Genomic DNA, 12,313 nt, shown 5'->3' with positions numbered 1-12,313 from the left:
GCTGATATGCCACCCCAAGAGACATTCAGGCTTAAGCAATGATGTTTTTCTTAAGTGAAAAAAAAAAAAGCAAAGCCACTGGAGAGTTGAGCTTGGTGCTTATAGAAAAGGTATTCCTTAAACCCTATGGCAGTAGGTATCTTTTCCTGTTCCAGGTTCTGCTTGCCTGCAAGTGACATTAAGAAATGCCACTGCCATGTTAAAACCATGGTAAGACACAGTGGCATGCTGAGCTCAGCAAAAACAAAAACAAGAGAGTACCTGGGGCCTCCATGAGGAGCCTAAATTCCCACCTTGGAAGGGGCTGCTGTGAGGTATAGTTATGAGATGAAAAACACTCCATCATACAAACCACTCCTGTTCCTCAACTGAAAATCTCTCCATGACACATTAACTCCTCACAGGAGAGGTCGAAAATAATGTGCTGATGAGCAGAGGGACCAGATGAACTCATAACTAGGCCTAAGTAATTGCTATTAATGAGTCTAAAATTAAATAAAAATGATTCCCATCACGTTAGAAACATATTGTTTAAGAAAAACAAAAGGGAAAAAGAAATCTGGAAGACAAGAAGTTCCAGATGTTGTCAAGAAAACCAAGGAGACTCGACAATTCAGAGAAAATGGGAATCTGTGCTGAGATCTTTGTCAATTGGGTGGGAGGAATTGGGGAATATGGACCAGCAGTTCTCAGCCCTGGCTGAGCACTGATAGATGAAGCGCATGCTTCATTTAAGTGCTGACATTTGGCCTGCCCGATACCTAATCTCTGACTGGTCCTGGTTATCACACACTTTTAAGTATACATTACAGTGCATTGTTTTAAAACATGATTAACAAATTTGTCAGTGATCCAAAGACTGACAATATAATACTAATATTCACGTTAGAGTCAAGACCAACGATAGTGAGTGAGATCCTTTATTTTGAGAAGCACATATGTGTGGTTCTGCAATATTTAGGATATGTTTATACTGATGCAAATAGCTTTGAATTTTCTTTCATTGAGTCCATCTGGTTGACAAGAAGACCAATGGGTGTCAGTGGGGAACTGCTCTCCTTACCCTTCTTGAGAATATGGTAGGTATAGCAGTCTACAGAGAATGCCCATCCTGCTTCAACTCTAAAGAATCCAGTTTCTTTCCTTCCCGTCTGCAATTTCCCCAAGACATTCTCTGCCCCAGTAGTGCAGCTGGATCATCCTGAACAAATCTTTTTTAATGCCAGTGACTATTGTCTATCCATTGCTCAGCTAGAGCCATGTTGCCTTTTGGAGTAAAGCATCCCTTTTTTTTTCAGTGTACCCTAAATCTTTCTGAGTGCTATGTCTTCCAAAGTTCAATGCTTCGAATCTGCCCATCTTCCTGACAGGAATCTCAAAAGTGTTGATCTTTTCTATAGCTTTGCACTTGTTACAATGTAGCAGATTTTGCTATATAAACAATGACCCCAAATCTTAGTGATTCCAAGCAACCACCATTAGTGATTGCTCATGAGTCCATGAACTTGTTAGTTTGCTGGACCAGTCTAGCATAGACTGGTGGTAGCTGGGGTTTGGTTAGTCTGAGATGGTTTCAGTTAGCCCTCTCTGATGCCTCATCTTCCAGCAGACTGATCTGGACTTGCTGATGCCATGACATAGTGTTCCAAAAGCAAGAGGACAAGTGTACAAGGGCATGTAAGGCTCAGGCTTGGAACTGGTACACTGTCACTCAGCACAAGCCACAAGGTCAGCCTGGATTCAAACTTTGAGAACTCTTAGGGGGAAACGTCTATCAATTGTCAGAGGGAAAATGCATGCCTGCAGTTAAAAATTCTTACTTTAATTTGGGCCAAAGAGAGGATTCAGATGTTAAGAGCTTATTGCTCTTTCAGAAGCCCTTAATTCAGTTCTCAGTACCCCTCCTGGGTAACTCACAACCACTTATAACTTCACGACTCGGAGATGTGATACCCACTCCTGGCCTTTATGTTCACCTTGCACAGACGTGGCAGACACACACACAAACAAACAAACAAATACTTTAAAAATGGTTATGTTTTATTATTGAGGGAGAGCATTCATGCCACGGGATGAGTGTGGAGGTCAGAGAACAATTTGCAGGAGTCAGTTCTCTCCTTCCATTGTGGAGGCCCTGATGACTGACCTCAGGTCATGGGCTTAGCAGCAAGGGCCTTTATCACCTCAGCCATCTTCATAGCCCATGGATGCAGTTCTTCAGCATGAGCCTCGTTTCCTTCTGGTTCTTGAACCGTGGTCACCATATTTACCTGCCCAGACTGTAGTTTCACAGTTCCAGGGCTCATGATTCACATTCTAATTCTGTTTCACTAGGAGCAAAGTCCATTCCTCTTTGCTAGGATCGTCTTCATGTCCTTGAAGAGAGCTGCCCCTTCTCTCTCTCTCTCTCTCTCTCTCTCTCTCTCTCTCTCTCTCTCTCACACACACACACACACACACACACACACACACTATTCCCAAGGGTATTTTATTTCACTATGAAAATTGGTTTCTGGAACACAGAACTGAAGTCTGCTGTACCTAAATTCAGTTACCAACCCTAGCATAGTACAGATTTTGAAATACTGATTTCCTTTGGCTTCAGCTATTTTGCATGGTAGTGATACATTTCCTTCTGCAACAGAAAACTTAGCCTATTGACCCTTTAAAATAAATATTTATAAGTTTCATTTTCAGGAAAAGTTTTTTCTCAATGTCTATTGGTTTGTATTATCTACAGCTCAATGTATTCTGCAGGTAGTTTAACATTAACATTTCCAGCATTAACATTTCCTGGTCTTAACTATACATTTCTAGTGGGGCTGAGAGATCACTCATGTAAATGAAGAGCTGTGACTCTGTGGCAGCCCTTTCTTATTTCAGTGAAAAAGGAGGCTTTCATTAGGGTAGAGTTTTCATTTTGCAAAGCTTATTGCATTACGACTGTTGCATTGCTTGAGAGTAGATGAGTATCTATTTCTGTACATTAAGATCCGCATTCCATGGATGCTTGCTGCCTCCTTGAAACTAACGATGCCATTAATAGGTTCCTGCAGTGTGCGGCTCACGGTGGCGTGAGGGAGGCAGCAATCTTTAATTTGCTGGGGAACCGAACACCTTTATGCAACTATTATTTCTGGGAGCAGCCTTTCCCTTCCTGACTGATCTATTTATACAATAGGTTGAATGCTACAAGTTTACATGACCAGAGGTTAAAAATCCCATGTTCCTGAAATATCTCTGGCAGGCTGATGGCAAATGTGATTTTTATTGAACTGTACTCGAAGACTTGTTAATAAATCTTAAAAGTACTAAATTTATATGGTTTAAATATTATTAATATGCTTATAGCAAAAATTTGCTAATTTGACCACATTATTAAGGAATCTCTAGTTATTTGGTTATATTGTAGGTGGAAACTCACATTTAGTGATACTTGAATGATAGATAAACAAACATTAGAATGGTTTGAAGCCAATTTCAGGGAGAACATATATCTCCTAAGCCACATTACTTGCTTTTAAATACGCCTTCCTAACAATACAATTTTCTGGTGAAGCTGGTGGTTTAGTATACAGATTGTGAAGCATTCTTGCCTTCTTAATGAGGAAAGTCTTGATAGGCTTGAGAGATTTAAGCCTCCAATAAAAATATATCATTTTGGCCCATGTTGAATAGTAGTTTACACGTGAGTGTTGATTCAGAGAAGAGAAAGGAAGAAGAGGAGGAGGAAAAGTAGGAATAGGAAGAAGAAGGGGAAGAGGAGTAAGAAGAAGATTTAAATGAATTTGTTTTGTTTAAAATAGGATAAGGCCATGGAGAAAATCGATGTTGCCTTCTGGTTAACAAATCATTAAAACAAGAGGATTAGGAGAAGTGGCAATAGAGTATGGTATTGTATCCTTTGGACTCCTGCATGTAGAGACCTTGTAGAGTTTACTTAGGTATGGTCCTATATGGCATTTTTCTTTGTGAACAAGTGATATTCTGCATGAGGATTGGCTCATTTCAGGCAGTTCTAAAAATAGCACAGTCTGAAGTTGACCAGACACTGTACTACAGATGCACAAGATACAGTCTGAATGTCCCTTTCCCATCTCCTGGGCAAACCCATCTCTAGCTGGTCTCTGGGCCATGCAAGCTCCACCTGTGAGTTCTGAATGAAACTGAGCATGGCTTTGAACTTCCTAAGCCTCGGGTTTTTCATGAAGAAAAGAGGAGGCTTAGGCCTGATCATTATTTTCAAAAGTCTTTTAGGGACCATCTGTATAACTTTTGTCAAGGCCGTCACCCATCAGTAGCTCTGTTTTATATTCTCTGTAATTCCATGAACTGTGCATTTCTAAATTTATTGATTGAAAAAGGAAAATTAGTATTTCTCTATGAAATGGAAAACCAGCATCACATATTATCAAAGGAACCATAAAAACACCATGAAATAACACTACGCTGATCAGCCTGGTGTCTATTGCTTACTATGTAATGCAGGTATTCTCTGTATTCATTAAAAGGGCAATGAGCAAGAGTCACCATTCCCTATGATGAAGATTTTGTTTTTCTTTCAGTTATTTTTAATGCTTGGGTGCTGTCAAGGAGAAAGTCTCCCCAATGTGCTGACATCTTTGAGGAGTGGATGGGGAGGTAGGTAGGGCAGGTGAAGGAGAGGGAGGGGGAACTGGGGTTGGTATGTAAAATGAAGAAAAATTTTTAAAGAAAAAAAGAGAAAATTCTCCATCCCTTTCCTATCCATACTCACACAATTGTGTGTCTCTGAAGCATGCAAAATATTTTCACCAGTTGCTGGAGTGTTGCACTTTGAGAAACAGTAATGGGGTGGGCCCCTGATCACTGAGTGAGCCCATCACTTATCTGATTTAAAGCTTTGAAAGGTGGGGATTCCCAGGGCAGTCGACACCTTCCTTTCACAGCTGTTAGGTACCAGAGTTCCTCCTCTACCTCAACCCTGCCTGCTGTTCTGGAAGCTCAGGTTCTATTAGCTGATCCTCACTGGGAGCAAAAAGCAGCTGTTCACCATCTTTCCAGAAGTTCCACTCTCGTGTGGAAGAGGGCTAGCGAGTCACTGTTGGGTTTATTTTCCAAGTCAAATTTCTGACCCCTTTTCCATCTGATTTCCCAATGTTTGGGGAATCTCTAATTTCCTACAGGGTCTGCGTGTACCTCTCAGCTTCTTGAACACGTTTGCTGCTGAAGTTGGGCTTCAAAAGACCTTTTAGAGGTCTGATATCTTTTGTTTTGGGAGTATTCCCTAAGAAACTCACCAAAGTAGATGGTGGGCAGTAAGTGCTGTCCTGGGACCAGGGTTTGATGTGCTGTCTGCTGTTCCCATCTTCCCATTCCCCTTCTTTAGGTTTTGGGATCATGGTACCAAGCAGGACATCTGAGACTGGATGTGACTTGCTGCCCAGTGCTCTTCTGAGTGATGGCAGTTGACTTTCCCCGGAAGCTCACAGAAGCTGCAGGTTCTGCTAAGATCCACTGAAGCCCCAGAACCCATGTTTCAACAATCTCCGTAGGATGAAGATTTAGCTGGGCCCTATGCCGTGTTTTAAGCAATTGTGCATATGACTCTGACTTTAAAGAAGAGATGATTTCACACAACGATAAAACTTTCCAGCTTCTCTTCACAGTCCTCCCATCTGGAAATCATTTCCACCTCCTCCACACTCCTGGAACTGAGCCTGTCAAGTTCCCTGTGGTAGCATCTGCATGGAAGTTCAGGGTCAACTGGCTTTTCCCACCGTGTATGCATTATTGTTTCCCCTACTATGGACGTCAGCGAATGTCCAATGCTTCTGGTACATAGATCGCTATCAAAACTGAAATAGGAGTGGCTGTGAAACTGGAAAGAGAAGATTTTTGGAGTGGAAGCAATGCAGCTTGCTTTAATCTTCTACACTGTTTTCTTAGTGCTGTGACCATCTGAAACTGGGATTCTGTATATCTGTCTTTGCAACCCCAGGATCTCCCTTTGCCTCTATCTAGTGCATCTCTGACCTCTGATTCCAGCTCACACTCTCCTGCCTAGTGAGCTCCTCAGTTCTAGCTTCCTTCAATCTATCTTTAGCTTTCCTGCTCAATGGGTACATGAGATTAATGTCAAAGTGTCTCTTCAGTTGATCATCAAGCATGGCATGCTGCTTTTGGCTTAGCCTGTTGGTTTATTTATTCTGTGGTGTGGATTTGGGAGATGGGACAGATCTGTTCAATTTGGAGCATAAATTTACTGGATTATCACAGAATTAAGTAAGAAACATATAGAAAGCTCCCATCGCAGCATCAGACACATTGTGTGCACATCAGTAGTGTTTCTGAATCAGAGGTTCATGTACCTTTGTTTGACAATAATGTCATGAATTTAGCACCTACAACAGCATGGAGTTTTTCTAACTAGATATCACTGAACAACGATGAGCAAAGAAAATCTGGTATCTAAGCATTTAAATATTTACCACAGCACTTTGTGGGCAAAATGCTTTGGGATGGTGGTGGAAGGGGCTTCTGAAAGATTTTGTACAGGTTGCATGTAGGAGGGCGTTGTGTAGTGCCAGTATTAAGGCTTTGCAAAGCTGTGCTTCAAGCAGAGAGGTGAATGAAAGGTTGCCCTGTGTAGAAACACTCAGAGATATAGAAGAACATGGTGCTCTCTGTGAATGATCCCCAAATCTTGATAAATCCCACATTCCTGAAATAGAAGAAATGTGGAGCGACTAAGAAATACGAGGTAAGAAAAGTAAGGTAAAAGCACGAAGCACAAAGTTGCGCAACCTAGTCAAGTCCAGAGTCCAGACATGATTTCAAATTGTGGTTTGTAAAGGTCATTCTGACACCCAAGTCCTGAGGAAGGAACTTTAATTCGTTTATGCCTTACTGGGTTGCGTGAGGAAGTCATACGTAGGAGAGAAGAGTTTTACAGAAATTCCTTCCCAAGATGGTGGACAAGAGTTCTACTGCAGGCACAGTGACGCCTTCCTTTTGCATTGCAGTGACTTCAGGCCTGCTGTGGCAGACTTCCAGCCAAGGCCACACAAAGTGTGTGATTGAAGCTAAAAATGGCCACACTGGCAGGAGTTGTTGTTGCCTTGGCAACACAGACAAAGGTCCAGTAGAGGACTCTGGAAAACAGGAGAGTCTGTAGGTAAATCACTATTTGGTCTACTTTGGGTTGTAAGTTAACCCCACAGAAGAGCATGACGATGTTTCCTGACTTAGAAGTGCTTTAATTTGCTCCTCTTGACAAAGTATCCCCATGGGTTTTGCTCTGGGTTGCGTCTTTGTGAGGCAGATGTATGAGTCAATGGGCTTTGACAAGCCTTCTAGCAAAAAAACTTAACCCCAACACTCCATCTCTGAGCAATATATATTTTTTTCTTTCAGTTAACATGTTATTTCCAGAAAACTCTATCAAGGTATAGCTTCATGACTGGTGAAATATGGCATCTGAAACAAGCAGCAGAGGAGAACACAAATAACCAAAAAGAGAAATCACTAAAACCAAAGGGTAGAGAGTCTGCTTCCGTCCCTAAGCTACCTTGGGATAAGTGAAGTATTTTTAACAGTGTATATGTTAGCTACGCCACTCTCATTATCATTAGAATCTCAGTTTTAGCATATACATGGTAGATCTAATAATACATGTCCTCCACTGGGTAGTTGTGTCAAGTCATGTGGAAAACAATGTTTTCCAAACAGGAAAGTACTGTAAAACATATATAAATTCTTTAAGGTGTAAGTCTTGTAACTGGGGAAGGGGAAGCCACAATTACTGCCACAATAGAAATAAGACCTTGACAAGGACCATGAGAACATAACACGATGCTGGACTCTGTTTTGATTTAATTTTTTTTATTTTACATACTAGCCCCAGTTCCCCCTCCATTCCCTTCTCCCATCCTCAGATCCCCCAAACCATTCTCCATCCTCTCCTCAGAGGAGGTAAGGTCCCCTTTGGGGAGTCAACAATGCCTGGTATACCAGGTTGAGGCAGGACCAAGCCCCTCCCCTCTGTATCAAGGCTGAGCAAGGTATCCCACCATAGGGAATGGGCTTCAAAAAGCACTTTTTCTTTCTGCTGGTCGCGGTGAATGATGTGCCATCCACCTTACAGATGCTGCTGCTCCGTGGATGTGCTTTACAAGAATTATTCTCTCTTCCTGGGTTTTGCTGGCTCTACCTAGGCCCTGTAAATTACACGTTGTCTTCTTTCAGGATTCACCTGGGGGTGGGGCCGTGAGACGCTTCACCACAGAGATAACAAACACTACCTTTATGGTGTTTGTTCTACCACTGCGTTATCTGTTATTAGGCTCGCCTTTTTGTCTTAGATGGTGGCATGGCTGGCCTGTCTTCTTCCAGTGTTCCCTTCATCAGACTTCATATTTCATTAGGATGATGGCTAGTTTGGTCAACTTGACACAAACTGAGGTCATCTGGGAAGAGGGGAGCTCAACTGACAAAATGTTACCATAAGGTTGGTGTGTAGGCATGCCTGTGGGGCATTTTTTTTGTATTAATGATTTAAGGGAAAATGTCCAACCCACTGTGGACAGTACCACCATTGGACAGGTACTCCTATGTTGTATATGAAAGCAAGGAGAGCAAGCCATGAGTCGTAAAGCAGTAAGTGGTATTCCTCCATGGTCTCTGCTCTGGTCCTTCCTCCAGGCTCCTCTCCTCCCTTGAGTTCCTGCCCTGACTTCTCTTCATGTTGACTATAATTTGTAAGATGAAATAAATCATTTCCTCTACAAGTTGCTTTGACTACGGGGTTTACTTACAATGATACGAAGACAACTATGACAATCAGGAATCCATTTGAGGCCATTGTGATTGTATTTGGAGAAAGGGTCTTTAAGGATATAATTAAGTTTCTGTGAGATTGAAAGGCTGGGTCTTAATCTAATGGGATAATTGGTATCCTGGTAGATGGAAGAGGAGAACCAAAGGAATGCAGACTCAGAGAAAAGGGCATGTGGTCCCTCACAAGGAGGTTGATCACTGACAACTCAAGGTATCATCAGCTCTCTTGGTACCTTGTTCTTGGACTTAACTCCAGAATGGCAAGAAAATAAATTTCTGTCATTTAAGGTACCTAGTCTATAGCATTTTATTATGGCAACCTAAGGAATCAAAATACAGATGGCTAGGATCTTCAGGATAAACACTGTATTTTACTAGGTTTTGAACCATCAGAGACTGGAAAAATAATACATGCTAAATAAACCAATCTTCAATGAATGAATGTGGCATACCTGGACTTAGATGGCCAGCTCTACATGGACCAGGTGATAAAACAACTGTTTACTTGGTACTAACCCTGGCCACAGAAACTTGGAGTAGGAAGGAGCTTGAGTCTGAGTCATAAAAAAAGTTAGAGTAGGTAGCCACATGTTCAGGCTTGTTTTAGAGTAGATATCAAGGAAATTCACTTTGACAGAAGCCTGGTTCATAACAGTTGCTTAAATCCTCCAAAGCCCCATCAACTCTGAAGACAAAGCAAACTTTAAGCTTGGTACTCTACATGGCCTCAACCTATATACTCAGCCTACAGCAGTAAATAGGCAACATAGTGGTTATTTAACTAATGTTTCTCAGAGAAAATGACTGTATCTTCTTCACTTTTGTCGCAATTCAGTATTTAGAACAAGAATTGTAGATAATCAATATATACTTACCTAATGAGTGGGATAGGCTCTAACCAAAAGTGTTACCAACTCCTGTGACACTTGGTTCTTAAAGATTCCTGAGTGACCTTGAACCTCTCAGAACAAGACTCTCTAGTAGGTTCCTGTATTGGTTTTATAGTGCTGCAGTAATAGCCAGAAATGTAGGGGCTGAAAATAGCATGCATTTATTCCTTAAGTCCTTCCTTTTCTCTTCAATATTCAGTGCCTCTGAGTATTCCTTCATGTGGTGGGTTGATAAGTTGCACCCCCCATGGACTCATGTGCTTGAATGCTTGGTTCCCAGTTGGTAGAACTGCTTGATAAGGATGAGCAGGTATGACATGGTTGTAGGAGGCATGTTACCGGAGGTGGATGTTGAGGATTTAAAAGCCCATGTTATTGCAATTAGTCTTCTCTCTCTCTCCATCTTGTGCTTGTGGATGAGATGTGAGCTCTCAGCTACTGCTCCAGTGTCATGTCTTCCTGCCACTATCCTCCCCACCATGATGATCATGGACTTTGGTAGTTTGAATAGGTATGGCCTCATAGACCCATGTGTTTGAAAGTTTGGCCCACAGGACTTCTTGGAGTAGGTGTGGCCTTGTTGGAGGAATTATGTCACTGTGGGGGCAGGCTTTAAGTCTCATACACTCAAGTTATGCCAAGTTTTGTACACAGTCTCTTTCTGCTGCCTACAGATCAAGATGTAGAACTCTTAGTTCCTTCTCCAGCAGCACCATGTCTGCCTGTATGTTGCCATGCTTCTCACCATGACAATAATGGACTAAATATCTGAAAGTGTAATCAATAAATATTTTTCTTCTTAATAATTGATGTGGCCATGGCATATCTTCACAGCAATAGAACCCCTAAGACATGGACTCATCCTCTAAAACTATAAGCAAGCCCCCATTTAAATGCTCTCTTTTATAAGTTGCTGTGATCATGGAGTTTTTATCATGGCAATAGAAAAAACTTGACTCGTGACACCAATTTTTCCCACAACTTCTGTTCTCAGTATTTTCTTGAATCTGACTTCCATCTTTTCTCTTTAGCTTATCTACTTCTCTTTAGACCTAAGGTCCAGTCTAATCCAGGTTGATCAAATATCAAGACTCTTAATAAATACTATTTTCCATATAAAGGCACAGTCAGAACCTCTTCATTAGCATCTTTGGGGAAACACGGTTCATCCCACACAGATCCCAGGACGAAATCTGTTCCTAGGGATTAGGGTAGAGGAGTCATTGGTGAAACTTGAGTGCTAGATGAAAGCTAAGGCTAATGACTGGGCCTCGGTCACAGAGATCGGACGGAGGAAAACCAAGGTTCAGAGAAGAGCTTGAGCTGAATCCTTAGCCACTGACATAAATGCCTCACACAGAGGAGAGGACCCAAGACGTGAAAGCCAGTAGAGAGTTGGGAAGACAGCAAGGAACTCTTTAATACCTTGCTTAAAAGTATAGAGAGTAGTACTTCTCAGCTTTTGAGATAATGAAAAAAAAAAAAGGCACGCTCTACTGTAGTAATAGTAAAAATGAATTTGGGGACTCACATATTGAAATTTTTAGCAAGAACTATACTTTGATTCAGACATTCCTCAAGGGAGGCAAAGATCTGACTGCAACTATTTTCATAGCACTTGCAAAAACTAGAAATAACTGATATTTCCAACAATAGATGATTGTTTGAGTGCATGGGAGTTATCATATAGACAATGGATGGAAAACCAGACTTGCATAAGAAGCAAAAAACACAAAGAATGGCAATACAGTGATGAGTTTGAACTGAAGTGATAATCAGATATTATGTGAAAAATGCAGACTTGAAAATGTATTCTATATTGTCTCATTTTAGTTAAGACATTTACATTTTGTAAAAACACAATGATGCATATACTTATAAAGAGTAATTACAGAAACTTCTAATTCTTATCTCTGGTCTCTTTGTCACGAGCACATATTATTTATAGGATAAACCATTTTTAAATATGAAAAAAAACACAGTCTGGGAGTCAACTTTTCCTAGACTTTATGCATTCGCTGCTTCTTGTATATTTAGCTAAGCCTGTTGAGCTTTCGTGTAATTTGCATGGTAATTACAAATAATAGCATTCACTTTTACACTAGTCTGAAGTGAGAGCTTAAACAAATCCTTTAAACATTTGCAAAGGGCAGGTTCCAGGCTAGCTTGAGAGTTCTCAGACTCATTTTTCTCTCCTTGATTTTGTTGGCTGCTGAATCTTTTGCCTTGTCCACACTCTGGGTCGTTGGTATCTGGAAATCTAGCTGCTTCTTACCTTTGGTCTCTTTAAAATGATCTCGAGTTACGTTAGTTGGAAGGGGTGTGGGAGCACTTTAAATGGTGTGCCGGCAGCAGGTTCATGGTAGGTGTGCCTGTGGACACATGGCAAAGAAATGGAGCTCCAAGAAGGAAAACTCCCTCTGAGTCCCAGATTGTCTTGGGAGCTATTTGAGGAAGATTATGGGCTCACCACTCCAACCTGAGAGACTCCCCTTGCGTCCATGGTGTGGAACAAAGGATAACCCACTCAAGAAGAAATCTGTAAGACCCTGACAGAATTGACTTAAAAAAAAAAAGACCTCTCTCTCTCTCTCTCTCTCTCTCTC

Source organism: Alexandromys fortis, unplaced genomic scaffold (genome assembly GCF_014885135.2).
Source record: "Alexandromys fortis isolate MF-2015 unplaced genomic scaffold, M_Fortis_MF-2015_v1.1 scaffold_0, whole genome shotgun sequence".
NCBI classification, from domain to species: Eukaryota; Metazoa; Chordata; class Mammalia; order Rodentia; family Cricetidae; genus Alexandromys; species Alexandromys fortis.
The sequence above is the reverse complement of the archived record's forward strand: the minus strand, read 5'-3'. Positions refer to the sequence as shown.